This window comes from Chiloscyllium punctatum, chromosome 4, assembly GCF_047496795.1.
Source record: "Chiloscyllium punctatum isolate Juve2018m chromosome 4, sChiPun1.3, whole genome shotgun sequence".
In the NCBI taxonomy this organism is placed as follows: domain Eukaryota; kingdom Metazoa; phylum Chordata; class Chondrichthyes; order Orectolobiformes; family Hemiscylliidae; genus Chiloscyllium; species Chiloscyllium punctatum.
The window spans coordinates 127109289-127126294 of record NC_092742.1 but is presented as its reverse complement, the minus strand read 5'-3'; positions in this window follow the sequence as shown (position 1 = coordinate 127126294).

Genomic DNA, 17006 nt, shown 5'->3' with positions numbered 1-17006 from the left:
AGAGAGGGGTGATAGAGAGAGGGGATGAGAGAGTGAGAGGCTGGAAGAGAGGAGGTGGGAGAGAGAGCGGGTGAGAAAGAGAGAGATGGGTGAGAGGGCGGTGAGAGGGAGAGGTGGGAGTGAGTGACAGAGAGGGAATGGGAGAGAGAGGGAGTGAGAGAGAGGGGGAGAGAAGGAGAGAGAGGGGATGAGAGAGGCAGAGAGATGGTGGGAGAGAGGGAGGGATGAGAGGGCGAGGGTGTGTGAGATTGTGTGCGAGAGAGGGGGCTGTGAAAAAGATTGGGGTGGGAGAGAGAGGGGTGACGGAGAGAGAGGGGAGAGAGAGAGGGGAGTGAGAGAGAGATGGATGTGAGAGAGAGAGGGTTGAGATAGAGGGGGTTGAGTGACTGAGGAGGTGAGAGAGTGAGGGAATTAGAGATTGAGGTGCGTTGAGAGAAGAGGTGGTGAGAGGGGGCGGTGAGAGAGAGAGGGAGTGAGAGAGAGGGGTGAGAGAGAGGGGTTGACAGAGAAAGAGAGGTCTGAGAGAGAGTGGTGTGAGAGAGGGTGTGAGAGAGAGGGGTGTGTGAAATAGATTGGGGTGGGAGAGAAAGGGGTGACAGAGAGAGAGGGGGTGAGAGAGAGATGGACGTGAGAAAGAGAGAGGGGTTGAGAGAGAGTGGGGTGAGAGACTGAGGGGGTGAGAGAGTGAGGGGATGAGAGTTTGAGGGGTGTTGAGAGAGGGGTTGGTGGAGGGGTGAGAAAGAGGGAGTGAGAGAGAGAGGGGTGCGAGAGATGTGTTGACAGAGAAAGAGAGGGGTGAGAGACAGGGTGTGAGAGAGAGTGGTGAGAAAGAGAGGGGTTGAGAGAGAGGAAGGTGGGAGAGAGAGACGGGGTGAGAGACAGGAGGTGAGGGACTGATGGGGTGAGAGAGTGAGGGGATGAGAGATTGAGGGGGGTTGGGAGAGGGGGTGAAGAAAGAGGGGGGTGAGAGAGAGATAGATGTGAGAGAGAGGTGTTTGGGGTGTGAGAGACAGGGGTTAGAGAATGAGGGGTTGAGTGTTTGAGGGGTGTTGAAAGGGGGGTTGTGAGAGGGGGGTGGTTAGAGAGAGAGGGAGTGAGAGAGAGGTTGAGAGAGAAAGAGAGGGGTGAGAGAGAGGGGAAGAGAGAGAGGCGGTAAGCGAGAGGGGTGAGAGGGGGAGGGGTTCGAGAGAGAGCGCAGGGTAAGAGAGAAAGGGAGAGGGGTGACGTGGTGAGATAGGGAGGAGGGTGAGAGAGAGGGGGGTTAGAGAGAGAGGGGTGAGAGAGAGGGGATGAGAGAGTGAGGGGGGTTGAGAGAGGTGGTGGTGAGAGAGGGGTTGTTAGAGACACAAGGAGTGAGAGAGAAGTGTGATAGAGGGGGTGAGAGAAAAGGGGTGTTTGAGAGAGAGAAAGTGGGGAGTGGGTAAGAGAGTGGAGTGAGAAGGAGAGGGTGTTAGAGAGAGAGAGGGTGAGAGAGAGGGGTGAGAGAGCGAGTGGTGAGAGAGTGGTGGTGAGAGAGGGGGGTGAGAGAGAGGAAGTGAGAGAGAGGGGGTGAGAAACAGGGGTGTGAGACAGAGAAGGGGTGTGAGAGAAGGGGAGTGAGAGAGAAGGGATGTGAGAGAGAAAGTGTGTGAGACTGAGAGGATGGGAAAGAGAGAGAGACGTGGGCTAAGAGAGAGAGTGGGTTGAGAGAGTGAGACGGGAGTGAGAGAGAGGTGATGTGAGAGACGGGGGAGAGAGGGGGTAGAGAGTGGCGGGTAAGAGAGGGGTAGAGAGAGGGAGAGAGAGGGGAGAGAGAGAGGTGGAGAGAGAGAGGAGTTGAGAGAGAGGGCGTGAGAGAGAGATTCGTGAGAAAGAGAGAAAGTGAGTGAAAAAGAGAGAGAGTGTAAGTGAGAAAGAGAGAGCTTGAGTGAGAAAGAGAGAGGGGGTGAGAGAGCGAAGGGTGAGAGAGAGGGGGTGGGGTGTGAAGGGGTTGAGAGAGAAGGAGTGAGACGGAGGGGGTGGGACAGAGAGAGAGAGACTGTGGTGAGAGAGAGAGGGTGAGAGAGTGAGATGGGAGTGAGAGGGGGTGTGAGAGAGGGCTGAGAGAGAGAGAGAGTAAGAGAGAGTGGGTGGGAGAGAGAGAGTGGAGAGAGACAAGGGGTGATTGAGAGAGAAACTGGGGACGGGGCAACAGAGAGAGTGGAGAGTGAAGGAGAGGGTGTGAGAGAGAGTGTGGGTGAGAGAAAGGGGTGAGAGAGCGAAGGGTGAGAGAGAGGGGTTGAGAGAGGGGGGTGAGAGAGGGGGGTGGGAGAGAGAGGGGGGGAGAGAGACAGAGCTGGTCGAGAGAGCGGTGAGAGGGAGAGGTGGGAGTGAGTGACAGAGAGGGGGGAGAGAGAGGCATTAAGAAAGAGAGAGGGAGTGAGAGAGATTGTGACAAGGAGAGAGAGGGGATGAGAAAAAGGCAGAGAGATGGTGGGAGAGAATGCGGGGAGAGAGAGAGAGTGTGTGTGAGAGTGTGTGTGGGGGGATGTGAAAGAGATTGGAGAGGCAGAGCGAGAGGGGTGACGGAGAGAGAGGGGAGAGAGAAGGAGAGGGTGTGAGAGAGAGAGAGAGGGTGAGAGAGAGGGGTGAGAGAGCGAGGGGTGAGAGAGTGGTGGTGAGAGAGTGGTGGTGAGAGAGAGGGGGTGAGAGAGAGGAAGTGAGAGAGAGGGTGTGAGAAACAGGGGTGTGAGAGAGAAGGGGTGTGAGAGAGAAGGGATGTGAGAGAGAAGGTGTGTGAGACTGAGAGGGTGGGAAAGAGAGAGAGACGTGGGCTAAGAGAGAGTGGGGTGAGAGAGTGAGATGGGAGTGAGAGAGAGGTGGTGTGAGAGACGGGGGAGAGAGGGGGTAGAGAGTGGCGGGCAAGAGAGTGGTAGAGAGAGGGAGAGAGAGGGGAGAGAGTGAGTGAAAAAGAGAGAGAGTATAAGTGAGAAAGAGAGCTTGAGTGAGAAAGAGAGAGGGGGTGAGAGAGCGAAGGGTGAGAGAGAGGGGTTGAGAGAGAGGGGTGAAAGAGGGGGGTGGGAGAGAGATGGGGTGGGGGGAGAGGGGGTAGAGAGAAAGGGTGTAGAGAGGAGGGAGAGAGTGGGGGAGAGAGTGGGGAGAGACAGGGGAGAGAGAAGGGTGGGGGAGGAGGGGAGAGAGGGGAGCGAGAGAGCGGGAGGTGGAGAGAGAGGAGTGAGACAGAGGGGGTGAGGGAGTGAAGGGGTTGAGAGAGGGGGTGGTGAGAAAGGGTGGCGAGAGACACAGGGAGTGAGAGAGAGGTGTGAGAGAGGGGGTGAGAGACAAGGGGTGTTTGAGAGAGGGAAAGTGGGTAGGGGGTAAGAAAGAGAGTGGAGTGAGAAGGAGAGGGTGTGAGAGAGAGAGAGCTGGGTGACAGGGCGAGGAGAGGGAGCGGTGGGAGCGAGAGACAGAGAGGAGGTGGGAGAGAGAGGGGTGAGAGAGAGAGGGGGTGAGAGAGAGGGAGCGAGAAGGAGACAAAGTGGATGAGAAAGAGGCAGAGAGATGGTGGGAGAGAGGGTTTGGGTGAGAGAGCGAGGGTGTATGAGAGTGTGTGTGTGTGAGAGAGAGAGGGGGATGTGAAAGAGATTGGGTGGGAGAGAGAGGTGACGGAGAGAGTGGAGAGAGAGGGGGGGTAAGAGAGAGAGTGGTGAGAGAGAGGGGTTGAGAGAGAAAGGGAGGGGTGAGAGATAGAGGGGAAGACACAGAGGATGTGAACGAGAGGGGTGAGAGGGCGAGGGGTTAGAGAGAGAGAGCATGGGGTAAGAGCGATAGGGAGAGGGGTGAGGGGGTGAGAGCGGGAGGAGTGGTGAGAGGGGATGACAGAGAGAGGGGTGAGAGAGAGGGGATGAGAGAGTGAGGGAGGTTGAGAGAGGGGGTGGTGAGAGAGCGGTGGTGAGAGACACAGGGATTGAGGCAGAGGTGTACGAGAGAGGGGGTGAGAGAGCGAGGGGTGAGAAAGTGGTTGAGAGAGAGAGGGGGTGAGAGAGAGAAGGGGTTAAGAGTGAGAAGGGTGGGGGGTGAGAAGGAGAGGGGTAGGGGGTTGAGAGGGAGAGGAGTGAGAGAGTGAGTGGGTTGAAGAGTGGGTGTGGGAGAGAGAGGGGGTGAGAGAGAGAGCTGAGTGAGAGGGCGGTGAGAGTGAGAAGTGGGAGTGAGTGACACAGAGGGAGTGGGAGAGAGAGGGGTGAGAGAGAGAGGGGGTGAGAGAGAGGGAGCAATAAGGACAGAGAGGGGATGAGAAAGAGGCAGAGAGATGGTGGGAGAGAGGGAGGTGGTGAGAGAGCGAGGGTGTGTGAGAGTGTGCGTGTGTGAGAGAGGGGATGTGAAAGAGATTGGGTGGGAGAGAGAGGGGTGATGGATAGAGAGGGGAGAGAGAGGGGGTGAGAGAGTGATGGATGTGTGAGATAGAGAGGGGTTGAGAGAGTTAGGGGATGAGAGATTGAGGGTTTTTGAGAGGGGGTGGTGAGAGAGGGGGTTGAGAGAGAGAGGGAGTGAGAGAGAGGGAGTGAGAGAGAGGGAGTGAGGGAGAGAGGGGTGAGAGAGGGGTTGACAGACAAAGAGAGGGGTGAGAGAGAGGGGTGAGAGAGCGTGTGAGAGAATGTGGTGAGAGAGAGGGGTTGACAGAGAAAGAGAGGGGTGAGAGAGAGAGTGGAAGAGAGAGATGGGTCAGTGAGGGGGGAGAGAGTGAGGGGATGAAAGAGTGAGGGGGTGCTGGGTGAGGGGGGTGCGAGAGAGGGGGTGAGATAGAGAGGCGTTGAGAGAGAAGGGGGTGAGAGAGAAGGGTTGAGAGGGAGAGAGAAAGTTAGTAGGGTGTGAGAGAGAGGGTGTAATAGAAAGTGGGAGAGAGAGTGGAATGAGAGAGGGGGAGAGAGAGGGGGAGCAGTGAGAGAGAGAGGGTCTGAGAGAGACGGGGGTGCAAGAGAGGGTGGATGAGAGCGGGAGGGGCTGAGAGAGAGAGGGGCTGAGAGAGATGGGCAGAGAGAGAGGGGGTGAGATAGGGATAGTCTGAGAGAGGAGGGATGAGAGTGGGATGGGGAAAGAGGGACGGGATAAGAGAGGGAGGATGAGAGAGAGGTGTGAGAGAGACAGGAGTGAGAGAGAGGAGTGAGAGAGGGGGGAGAGAGGGGTAGAGAGGGGTAGAGGGGGGAGAGAGTGGGGGAGAAGGGGAGAGGGGGAGACAGAGGGGGGAGAGAGGGAGGGTAATTCTAGAGATAGGTGAGAGAGAGAGGGTGAGAGAGGAGTGAAAGAGGGGGGATAGAGAGGTGGAGAGAGAGGAGGAGAGAAGTTAAGAGAGTTAGAGTGTTGAGAGAAAGAGGGGTGACAGAGAGAGGGGTTTGGGAGAAAGAGGGGGTGTAAGAGGGGGGTGGGAGAGTAGGGTGAGAGGGATAGGGAGAGGGAGAGTAGGTGAGGGGGTGTGTGGGGGATGGGGGTGGGAGAGGGGGTGGGGGAAGTGAGGGATGTGGGGGGGAGATAGAGCGCGTGTGAGGGGGTGGGCGAGAGCGAGGTGTGTGAGAGACAGCTGGGTGAGAGGGGGTGAGGGGGGCTGACAGAGAAAGGTGGTTGAGAGTGAAAGTGAGGGTGATAGAGAGGTTGGTGAAAGATGGTGAATGAGAGAGGGGGAGGGTGAGAGAGAGAGGGGGGTTGAGAGAGAGACGGGAGTGAGTGAGAGAGAGGGTGGGAGAGAGGGGAAGAGAGAGACAGTGAGAATGAGGGGAGTGAGAGAGAGAGGGGGGTGAGAGAGAGGCAGTGAGAAGGAGAGAGAGGGGATGAGAAAGAGATAGAGGGTGGGAGAGAGGGAGGGGGTGAGAAAGAGGGGGTGAGAGACAGGGGTGAGAGAGCGGGGTTAAGATAGAGAGGGGTTGAGTGAGAGAAGGGGTGAGAGAACGAAGGGCGGTGAGAGAGACGAAAGTGAGAGAGACGGGTGAGAGAGAGCAGTTGAGAGAGAGGGGTGAGGTGGGGAGAGAGAGGAGAAATGGGGGAAAGAGGGGGTGAGAGAGAGAGGGTTAGAAAGAGATGGGAGAGAGACCGATTGAGAATGATGGGTTGCAAGAGAGAGGAGGTGAGGGGGAGGACAGAGAGAGAGAGACGCGGAGAGAGAGAGCGACAGACAGAGAGAACGATAGACCAAGAGTGAGTGAGAAGAGGTGAGAAAGATATCATGGACTGAGAGAGAGAGTAAAAGTGACAGACAGAGAGAGCATGAGAGACAGAGAGAGAGAGAGCACGAGCGAGAGAGCGCAAATGAGAGAGACAATGAGATAAGAGAGAGAGGGAGGAAAGAGAGAGAGGGAGGCAAGAGAGAGGGAGAGAGGCAGGGAGAAAGAGAGAGCGTGAGAAGAAGGCGAGAGTGAGAGAGAGAGAGCAAGAGGAAGAGAGCGAGCAGAAGAGTGAGAGAGAGAGAGGATGCGAGAGAGAGAGAGAGGGGTGAGAGAGGGGTGCAAGAGAGGGGGGCGAGAGAGAAGGGGAGAGAGGAGGAGAGAGGGGCGCGATGGAGGGGGAGGGAGAGAGAGTGGGAGAGGAGGTGGGATTGGGGGCAGAGAGAGGGCGCAGAGAGGGGAGAGAGAGAGGGGGCAGAGAGAGGGGGAGAGACGGGGGAGAGAGAGGGGGAGAGAGATGACGGAGAGAGGGGGATGGAGTGGAGGAGAGGGGGAGAGAGGGGATGAGAGAGAGGGGGAGTGAGAGGGGGAGAGAGAGGGGTGAGATAGTGGAATTGAGAGAGAGGGGTTGAGAAACAGGGGTGTGAGAGAGAAGAGGAGTAAGAGAGAAAGGGTGGGAGACAGAGCGGGTGAGAGAGAGAGAGAGACGTGGGCTAAGAGAGAGAGAGTGAGAGTGGCGTGAAATGGGAGTGAGAGAGAGAAGCTGTGTGAGAGGCGATGGAGAGGGGGGTAGAGAGTGGGGGGCAAGAGAGGGGAGAAAGAGAGGGGGAGAGAGAGGGGAGAGAGAGGGGGAGACAGAGAGGAGTTGAGAGAGTGGCTGACAGAGAGAGCGGGTGAGAAAGAGAGTGTGAGTGAAAAAGAGAGAGTGTAAGTGAGAAAGAGAGAGCATGAGTGAGAAAGAGAGCGGGTGAGAGAGAAGGAGTGAGAGAGAGTGGGTGAGGTGAGAGGGGTGTGAGAGAGAAGGGGTGAGAGACAGAGGGGGTGGGACAGAGAGAGAGACTGTGGTGACAGAGAGGGGTGAGAGAGTGAGATGTGAGTGAGAGAGAGGGTGTGTGAGAGAGGGGTGAGAGAGAGAGGGAGTGTGAAAGAGAGGGGTAAGAGAGCGAGGGGTGAGAGAGAGGGGTTGAGGAGGGGTGAGAGAGAGGGGGGTAGAGAGAGAGGGGGTGGGGGGAGAGAGACCGCAGGGTAAAAGAGAAAGGGTGTGAGAGAGGGAGAAGGGTGAGGGGGTGCGAGAGGGTGGAGGGGTGAGATGGGGTGAGAGAGAGAGGGGTGAGAGAGAGGGAATGAGAGAGTGAGGGGTTGAGAGAGATGAGGGTGAGAGAGAGAAGGGGGATGAGAGAGAGGGGAGTGAGAGAGAGGGGAGTGAGCAAGAAAGGAGTGAGAGAGCGGTTGAGAGAGAGTGGGGTTGAGAGAGAGGGGTTGAGAGAGAGGGGTTGAGAGAGGGGTTGAGAGAGAGGAGATGAGAGAGAGAGACGGCGGAAAGGGGGGTGAGAGAGAGACAGAGGGTTAGAGAGAGGGGAGAGAGGGGGGTTGAGAAAGATGTGTTGAGAGAGAGAGGAGTTGAGGGGGAGGACTGAGATAGAGAGAGACGGAGAGAGACGGAGAGAGAGTGCGACAGACAGAGAAAACGATAGAGCAAGAGTGAGAGAGAAGAGGTGAGAGAGGTGGGGTGGACTGAGAGAGAGAGAGTGAGTGACAGACAGAGAGAGCATGAGCGACAGAGAGAGAGCACGAGAGAGAGACTGAACGAGAGAGACCGTGAGATAAGAGAGACAGGGAGGCAAAAGAGAGGGAAAGAGACAGGGAGAGAGAGAGAGCGTGAGAAGAGGATGAGAGAGTGAGAGAGTGAGAGCAAGAGGAAGAGAGCGACCGGAAGAGTGAGAGAGAGAGGATGTGGGATAGAGGGGAGAGAGTGGGTGATAGAGAGGTGTTGAGAGAGAGAGGGTGAGAGAGAGAAGGTGTTTGACAGAGAAGGGGTGTGAGACAGAGGGGGTGGGAGAGAGAGAGACGTGGGGTAAGAGAGAGAGAGAGTGGGGTGAGAGAGTGAGATGGGAGAGAGAGAGGGGGATGTGAGAGACAGGGGAGAGGGGGGTACAGATTGAGGGGCTAGACAGGGGGAGAGAGATAGGAGAGAGAGAGGGGAGACAGAGGGAGAGAGAGGGGTGAGAGACGGGATGAATAAATTGGGCAGACAGAGGGGGAGAGAGAAGGGAAGAGAGAGGGAGAGAGAGGGTTCGAGAGAGGGGGTGAGGGGGGGTGGGTGAGAAAGAGAGAGAGTGAGTAAAAAAGAGAGAGAGCGTAAGTGAGAAAGAGAGAGTGAGTGAGAAAGAGAGAGCGGGTGAGAGAGAGGGGTTCAGAGAGAGAGGGGTGAGAGAGAGAGAGAGAAAGAATGGTGGGAGATCGAGAGAGGCTGAAAGAGAGGGCCTGAGAGAGGGAGGATGAGAGAGGCGGTGAGAGAGTAGGGGTGTGAGAGAGAGGTAAGAGAGAGAGAGGGTGTGAGAGAGAAGGGGGTGAGAGAGAGAAGGGTGAGAGAGATGTGTGAGAGAGAGGGGGTAAGAGAGAGGGTTGAGAGAGAAAGGGTGTGAGAGAGGGAGGGTGAGAGAGAGACGGAGGTGAGAGAGAGGGTGAGAGGGAGAAGTAAGAGAGAGGGGTGAAAGAGAGAAAGGGGGTGAGAGAGAGAGGGCCTGAGAGAAAGAGGTGTGAGAGAGAGGGGCAAGAGAGAGAGGGGTGAGAGAGAGGGGGTGTGAGAGAGATCGGAGTGGAAGGGAGAGCTGGTGAGAAATAGAGAGGGGGTGAGAGAGATACAGGCAGAGAAAGAGAATGTGAGAGAGAGAAATTGAGAGAGAGGTGTGAGAGAGAGGGAGTAAGAGAGCGAGAGGGGAAAGAGAGAGAAGGGTGAGAGGGTGAGAGAAAGGGAGGATGAGAAAGATCAGGGTGGGGGAGAGAGCGGGTGAGAAAGAGAAAGGGGGTGAGTGAGAGTGGGGTAGAGAGCGGGCTGAGAGAGAGAGAGGGGTGAGAGAGAGAGGCGTGAGAGAGAGGGGTGAGAGAGAGGGTTGTGAGAGAGATGGGTGAAAGAGGGGGGTTGTGACAGAGAGGGGGCGGTGAGAGAGGGGTGAGAGAGAGGGTGAGAGAGAGGGGGGTGAGAGAGAGAGGGTGAGAGAGAGAGAGAGAGGTGAGAGAGAGAGGGGTGAGAGAGAGGTGTGAGAGAGAGGGGCTGAGAGAGAGGGGTGAGAGAGAGAGAGGGATGAGAGAGTGAGAGGGGCTGAAAGAGAGGGCCTGAGAGAGGGTGGATGAGCCAGACGGTGAGAGAGAGAGGTATGATAGAGAGAGAGGGGGGTGAGAGAGAGAGAGAGGGTGTGTGAGAGAGGGTGTAAGAGAGCGGGGAGTGAGAGAGAGAGGGGTGAGAGAGAGACAGGGCCTGAAAGAGGGGGTGAGAGAGAATGGGTTAGAGGGAGAGGGTGAGAGAGAGAGGGCTGCGAGAGAGGGGGTGAGAGAGATAGGTGTGAGAGAGTGTGAGGGCCTGAAAGAGAGGGCCTGAGAGAGGGGGTGAGAGAGAATGAGTGAGAGAGAGAGGGTGAGTGAGAGATGGTGAGAGAGAGAGGTGTGAAAGAGAGGGGGTGAGAGAGAGGCGTGAGAGAGTGCGAGGGGCAGAAAGAGAGGGCCTGAGAAAGGGGGGGGGGGGGTGAGAGAGGCGGTGAGAGAGAAGGGGTGAGAGAGAGAGGTGAGAGAGAGAGTGAGGGGAGAGAGAGTGCGAGCGGCTGAAAGAGAGGGCCTGAGAGAGGGGGTGAGAGAGAATGGGTGAGAGAGAAGGTGAGAGAGAGAGTGTGAGAGAGAGAGAGAGGATGAGAGAGAGGGGGTGAGAGAGAGAGGGTGAGAGAGAGAGGAGAGAGAGTGAGAGGGGTGAGAGAGTGAGAGGGGCTGAATGAGAGGGCCTGAGAGAGAAGGTATGAGAGAGAGAGAGGTATGAGAGAGGGGTGTGAAAGAGAGGGGTGTGTGAGAGAGAGGGTGAGAGAGAGGTGTGTGTGAGAGAAAGGGGTAGGAGAGAGAGGGGGTGAGAGAGTGCGAGGGGCTGAAAGAGAGGGTCTGAGAGGGTGGGGTGAGAGAGGGGGTGAGAGAGAGGGGTGAGAGAGAGAGAGGTTGTGAGAGAGAGGGGGTGAGAGAGAGGGTGAGAGAGAGGTGGGCGAGAGAGAGGGGTGAGAGAGAGGGGTGAGAGAGAGAGTGTGTGAGAGAGAGAGTGGTGAGAGACAGTGGGGTGTGAGAGTGAGGGGGTGAGAGAGAGGGGGTGTGAGAAAGAAGGGTGAAAGAGAGAGGGAGTGAGAGAGGGGGTGAGAGAGGGGGCTGTGAGAGGGGGGTGAGAAAGAGAGAGAGTGAGTAAAAAAGAGAGAGAGCGTAAGTGAGAAAGAGAGAGTGAGTGAGAAAGAGAGAGCGGGTGAGAGAGAGAAAGAATGGTTGGAGATCGAGGGAGGCTGAAAGAGAGGGCCTGAGAGAGGGGGGATGAGAGAGGCGGTGAGAGAGTAGGGCTGAGAGAGAAAGGGAAGAGAGAGGGAGGGTGTGAGAGAGAAGGGGGTGAGAGAGAGAAGGGTGAGAGAGGTGTGTGAGAGAGAGGGGGTAAGACGGAGGGTTGAGAGAGAAAGGGTGTGAGAGAGGGAGGGTGAGAGAGAGAGACGGAGGTGAGAGAGAGGGTGAGAGGGTGAAGTAAGAGAGAGGGGTGAAAGAGAGAAAGGGGGTGAGAGAGAGAGGGCCTGAGAGAAAGAGGTGTGAGAGAGAGGGGCAAGAGAGAGAGGGGTGAGAGAGAGGGGGTGTGAGAGAGATCGGAGTGGAAGGGAGAGCTGGTGAGAAATAGAGAGGGGGTGAGAGAGATACAGGCAGAGAAAGAGAATGTGAGAGAGAGAAATTGAGAGAGAGGTGTGAGAGAGAGGGAGTAAGAGAGTGAGAGGGGAAAGAGAGAGAAGTGTGAGAGGGTGAGAGAAAGGGAGGATGAGAAAGATCAGGGTGGGGGAGAGAGCGGGTGAGAAAGAGAAAGGGGGTGAGTGAGAGTGGGGAGAGAGCGGGGTGAGAGAGAGAGGGGTGAGAGAGAGAGGCGTGAGAGAGAGGGGTGAGAGAGAGGGTTGTGAGAGAGATGGGTGAAAGAGGGGGGTTGTGACAGAGAGGGGGCGGTGAGAGGAGGGTGAGAGAGAGGGGGGTGAGAGAGAGAGGGTGTGAGAGAGAGAGAGAGGTGAGAGAGAGAGGGGTGAGAGAGAGGTGTGAGAGAGAGGGGCTGAGAGAGAGGGGTGATAGAGAGAGGGATGAGAGAGTGAGAGGGGCTGAAATAGAGGGCCTGAGAGGGGGTGGATGAGCCAGACGGTGAGAGAGAGAGGTATGATAGAGAGAGAGGGGGGTGAGAGAGAGAGAGAGAGGGTGTGTGAGAGAGGGTGTAAGAGAGCGGGGAGTGAGAGAGGGGGCGGTGAGAGAGGGGGTGAGAGAGAGGATGAGAGGGAGAGAGAGAGGGATGAGAGAGAGGTGGGAGAGAGAGAGGGGTGAGAGAGGGGGGGTGGGAGAGAGAGGGGTGTAAGAGAGAGAGAGGGGGGTGAGAAAGAGAGGGCCTGAGAGAGAATGGGTGGGAGAGAGAGGATGAGAGAGAGAGAGGGTGAGAGAGAGAGAAGTGTGAGAGAGACAGGGCTTGAGAGAGAGGGGAGTGAGAGATGGAAGGTTAGAAGGGGGTCAGAGAGAGGGGGTGTGAGAGAAGGGGATGAGAGAGAGGGTGTGTGATAGAGGGGAGAGATGAGAGAGAGCGGGGTGAGGGTTGTTGAGAGAGAAAGGGGGCTGAGTGAGAGACGCGGAGATAGAAAAAGGGGTTCACAGAGAGGGGAGGTGAGAGAGAGAGGGATGAGAGGGAGAGAGAAGAGTGTGAGAGAGAGAGGGTGAGAGAGGTGTGTGAGAGAGACAAGGGTTGAGAGAGAGGTGTGTGAGAGAGAGAGAGGTTGTGAGAGGGAGAGGGGCTGAAAGAGAGGGCCTGAGAGAGACGTGAGAGAGGGGGTGAGAGAGAAGAGGTGAGAGAGAGGTGAGAGAGAGGGGGTGAGAGGGTGAGAGAGAGAGGGAGGATGAGAAAGGTTGGGTTAGGGGAGAGAGCGGGTGAGAAAGAGAAAGGGGGTGAGTGAGAGTGGAGGAGAGAGAGGGGGTGAGAGAGAGACGTAAGAGAGAGGGGGGGTGAAAGAGAGAGGGGCAAGAGACAGAGTGAGAGAGAGGCGTGAGAGAGAAGGTGTGTGAGAGAGACAGAGGGTTGAGAGAGAGGTGTGTGAGAGAGAGAGAGGGGATGAAAGAGAGGGCCGGAGAGAGGGGATGAGAGAGAGAGGGTGAGAGAGACGGGGTGAGAGAGAGAGGTGAGAGAGAGAGAGGGGTGAGTTAGAGAGCGGGTGTGAGTAAGGTCGGGGTGGAAGAGAGATGGGGTGGAAGAGAGCGCGGGTGTGAAAGAGAGAAAGGGTGAGAGAGAGACAGGCTGAGAGAGAGAGAGAGGGTGAAAGAGAGGGGGTGAGAGAGGGGAAAGAGAGAGAGGATGAGAGAGGGAAACGGGTAAGAGAGAGAGGGGGGTGAGAGAGAGAGAGGGGTGAGGGAGAGAGAGGGGTGAGGGAGAGAGAGGGGTGAGGGAGAGAGGGGGTGTGAGAGAGATTGGGTGGAAGAGAGAGAGGGTGAGAAAGAGACGGGGTGAAAGAGAGACGGGCTGAGAGAGAGAGGAAGAGAGCGAGTGGGCTGAAAGAGAAAGGGGGCTGAGGCGGGGGGTGAAGAAGAGAGCGGGCTGAGATAGAGGGGGTGAGAGAGAGGGGATGAGAGACAGGAGGTCAGAGACAGAGGGGGAGACAAAAGGTTGTGTGAGGGAGGGGAGAAAGAGAGGGGGGAGGGGTAGAGAGGGGGAAAGAAAGGAGGAGAGAGAGGGTGGAGAGAGAGGGAGGATAGAGACGAGGAGAGAGAGAGCGGATGAGTGGGTGTGAGAAAGAGGGTGAGAGAGAGAAGGGGATGTAAGAGAGAGGTTGAGAGAGAGAAGGGTGAAAAAGGGACAGAGGTGTGGGAAAGGGAGAGGGGGGAGAAAGGAAGAGGGGATGAACGAGAGGGGATCAGAGAAAGAATGGAGGTGAGGGGGTGAGAGAGAGTGAGTGGGAGAGAGGGGGTTGGAGAGAGAGGGGGCGAGAGAGAGAGGGTGAGAGAGAGAGGGAGGATGAGAAAGATCGGGGTGGGGGAGAGCGCGGGTGAGAAAGAGAAAGGGAGTGAGTGAGAGTGGGGGAGAGAGATGGATTGAAAGAGAGACGTAAGAGAGAGAAGGGGGTGAAAGAGAGAGAGGGGTAAGAGAGAGAGGGTGAGAGAGAGGTGTCAGAGAGAAGGTGTGTGAGAGAGATCAGGGTGGGAGAGACTGGGGAGAGAGAGAGGGGGCTGAGATAGAGAGAGGACTGAGAGAGAGAGGTGAGAGAGAGGGGTGAGAGAGAAGGGGTGAGAGACAGAGCGTGTGAGAGAGAGGTGTGTGAGAGAGAGAGAGGGTAATAGAGAGGGGGGAGTGAGAGAAATCGGAGTCGAAGAGAAAGCGGGGTGAGAGAGAGAGACAGGCAGAGAAAGAGAGGGTGAGAGAGAAGGTGAGAGAAAGGCGTGGGAGAGAGGGGGTAAGAGAGAGAAGGGAAAGAGAGACAAGGGTGAGAGAGAGGGGGTGGGAGATAGAGACAGGCTGAAAGAGAGGGCCTGAGAGAGAAGGGGTGAGAGAGGGGGTGAGAGAGAAGGGGTGAGAGAGAGAGGGTGAGTGACAGAGGGGTAAGAGAGAGAGGGGTAGGAGAGAGAGGGTGAGAGAAAGAGAGAATGGAGTGAGAGAGAGGTGTGTGTGAGAGAGAGTGTAAGAGAGAGAGGGTTGAGAGAGAGAGGGTGAGAGAGAAAGGGGTGAGAGAGATTGAGAGAAAGGGTAAGGGAAAGAGGGGGTGTGAGAGAGATCAGGGTGGAAGAGAGAGCGGGTGTGAAAGACACAGGGGGTGAGAGCGAGACAGGCTGAGAGAGAGAGAGAGGGTGAGAGAGGTGGGGTGAGGGGGGTGATAGAGAGGGATAAGAGACAGAAAGGGGTAAGAGCGAGAGGGGTGAGATAGTGAGAGTGAGGGGTGAGAGAGAGGGGTGAGGGAGAGAGACAGGCTGAGTTCGAGAGAGAGGGTGAGAGAGAGGGGTGAGAGAGGGTGAGAGGGAGAGATAAGAGAGAGAGAGGGGTGAAAGAGAGACAGGGGGTGAGAGAGAGATGGCCTGAGAGAGAATGGGTGAGGTAGAGAGAGGGGCAAGAGAGAGGGAGATGAGAGAGAGAGGGTGAGAGAGATAGGCGTGAGAGAGAAGGTGTGTGAGAGAGATCAGGGTGGGAGAGACTGGGGAGAGAGAGAGGTGGGCTGAGAGAGAGAGAGAAGGCTGAGTGAGAGGGATGAGAGAGAGGGGTGAGAGTGAAGGGGTGAGAGAGAAAGGGTGAGAGAGAGAGGGTTAATAGAAAGAGGGGTGAGAGAGAGAGGGGTGAGAGAGAGGGTGTGTGTGAGAGAGTTCAGATTGGAAGAGAGAGCTGGTGAGAAAGAGAGAGGGGGTGAGAGAGAGACAGGCAGAGAAAGAGAGGGTGAGAGAGAGAAGATGAGAGAGGCGTGAGAGAGGGAGATAAGAGAGTGAGAGGACTAAGAAAGAAAGGGTGTGAGGGAGAGAGTGAGGGGGCTAGAGAGAGGAGAGAGAGAGAAGGGATGACAGGTAGAGCGGGGTGAGTGAGAGAGGGGGTGAGAGAGAGAGGGGTGAGAGAGGGGGGTGAGAGAGGGCATAGAGAGAGAGGGGTGAGAGAGAGATGTGTGAGAGAGAGGGGTGTGAGAGAGAGGGGTGAGAGAGGGGGTGAGAGAGGGGGCGGTGAGAGCGGGGGCGAGAGAAAGAGGGTGAGAGAGAGAGAAGGGTGAAAAGGTGAGAGAGAGAAGGAGGATGAGAATCGGGGTGGGGGAGAGAGGGGTGTGAAAAAGAGGCGTGAAAGAGAGGGGGGTGTGACAGAGTGGGGGTGAGAGAGCGGGGGTGAGAGAGAGTGTGTGAGAGAGAGGGACGAGAGAGAGAGGGATGAGAGAGAGAGGTGTGAGAGAGAGGGATGTAAGAGAGAGGGGGAGAGACAGAGAGAGAGGGCCTGAGAGGTGGTGAGAAAGAATGGGTGAGAGAGAGAGGGTGATAGAGAGAGATGTGAGAGAGAGGGAGTGATAGAGATATGGGTGAGAGAGAGATCGGGGTCAGAGAGTGAGAGGAGCTGAAAGAAAGGGCCTGAGAGAGGGGTGAGACAGAGGGGTGAGAGAGCGAGGTGCGATACAGATCGGTGTGGAAGAGAGAGCGGGTGAGAAATAGAAAGGGGGTGAGTGAGAGTGGGGGAGAGAATGGGGGTGAGAGAAATAGATAAGAGAGAGAAGGGTGTAAGAGAGAGAGAGAGAGGAAAGAGAGTGAAGGGTGAGAGGGGGAGGATGAGAAAAATCGGGGTGGGGGAGAGAGCGGGTGAGAATGAGAAAGAGGGTGAGAGAGATGGGGGAGTGTGGGGGAGAGAGAGGGGTGAGAGAGAGAGGGGGAGAGAGGGGTGAATGAGAAGGGCAGAGAGAGGGTGAGAGAAAGATGTGAGAGAGGGGTAAGAAATGGAGGGGTAGGAGTGAGGGAGGGTGAGAGAGAGGGTGATAGAGTGGTGTATGTGAGAGGGCTACGAGAGAGAGGGTTGACAGAGAGAGGGTTGAGAGCGAGAGGATGAGAGAGGGGTTGAGAGTGACAGGGGTTGAGAGAGAGGTGTGTGAGAGAGACGGGTGAGACAGAGCGAGGGGCTGAAAGAGAGGGCCTCAGAGAGAGGGGGTGAGAGAGGGGGTGAGAGAGAAGGGGTGAGAGGGTGAGAGAGAGAGAGGGGTAATAGAGAGAGGGCTAGGAGAGAGAGAGCGAGCGAGAGAGGGGGATATGAGAGAGAGGGGTGTCAGAATAGAGAGGGATGAGAGAAAGGGTGAGAGAGAGATGGGTGAGAGTTAGAGAGGTGTGAGAGAAAGAGAGAAGCGGTGTAAGAGAGAGAGAGGGATGAGAGTGAGGGGTGAGAGAAAGAAAGGGCCTGAGAGAGGGTGACAGAGACGGGATGAGAGAGAAGGGGTGAGAGAGAGAGGTGTGTAAGAGAGAGGGGAGAGAGAGAGAGGGTTGAGAGAGAGAGGGGTGAGAGAGAAAGGGGTGAGAGAGAAAGGGGGTGTGAGAGAGATCGGAGTGGAACAGAGAGCGGGTGAGAAAGAGAGGTGGTGAGAGAGAGACAGGCAGAGAAAGAGAGGGCGAGAGAGAAGGTGAGAGAGAGTGGGTAAGAGAGAGAGGGGAAAGAGAGAGCATGTGAGAGAGTGAGAGAGAGTGAATGATGAGAGAGAGGAGAGAGAGAGGGTGGATCACAGATAGAGCAGGGTGAAGGAGAGAGGTCGTGAGAGAGAGAAAGGGGTGAGAGAGAGGAGATGAGAGAGAGGCGTGAGAGAAAGAGGGGGGTGAGAGAGAGAGCATGAGAGAGAGAAAGGTGAGAGAGAGAGGGGTGTGGGGGGGGTGAAAGAGAGGGGGGTGTGACAGAGAGGGGGCATTCAGAGAGAGGAATGTGAGAGAGGTTGAGAGACAGGTGTGTGTGAGAGAGAGAGAATACAGAGAGAGAGGAGTGAGAGAGAGAGGATGAGAGAGAGAGGGATGTGAGAGAGATGGGGTTGAGACAGAGGTGTGAGAGAGAGAGTGGCTGAAAGAGAGGCCCTGAGAGAGAAGGGGTGAGAGAGAGAGGTTGAGAGAAAGAGAGGTGAGAGAGAGAGGGGTAAGAAATGGAGGGTAGAAGAGAGGGTGGGTGAGAGAGGGTGTGTG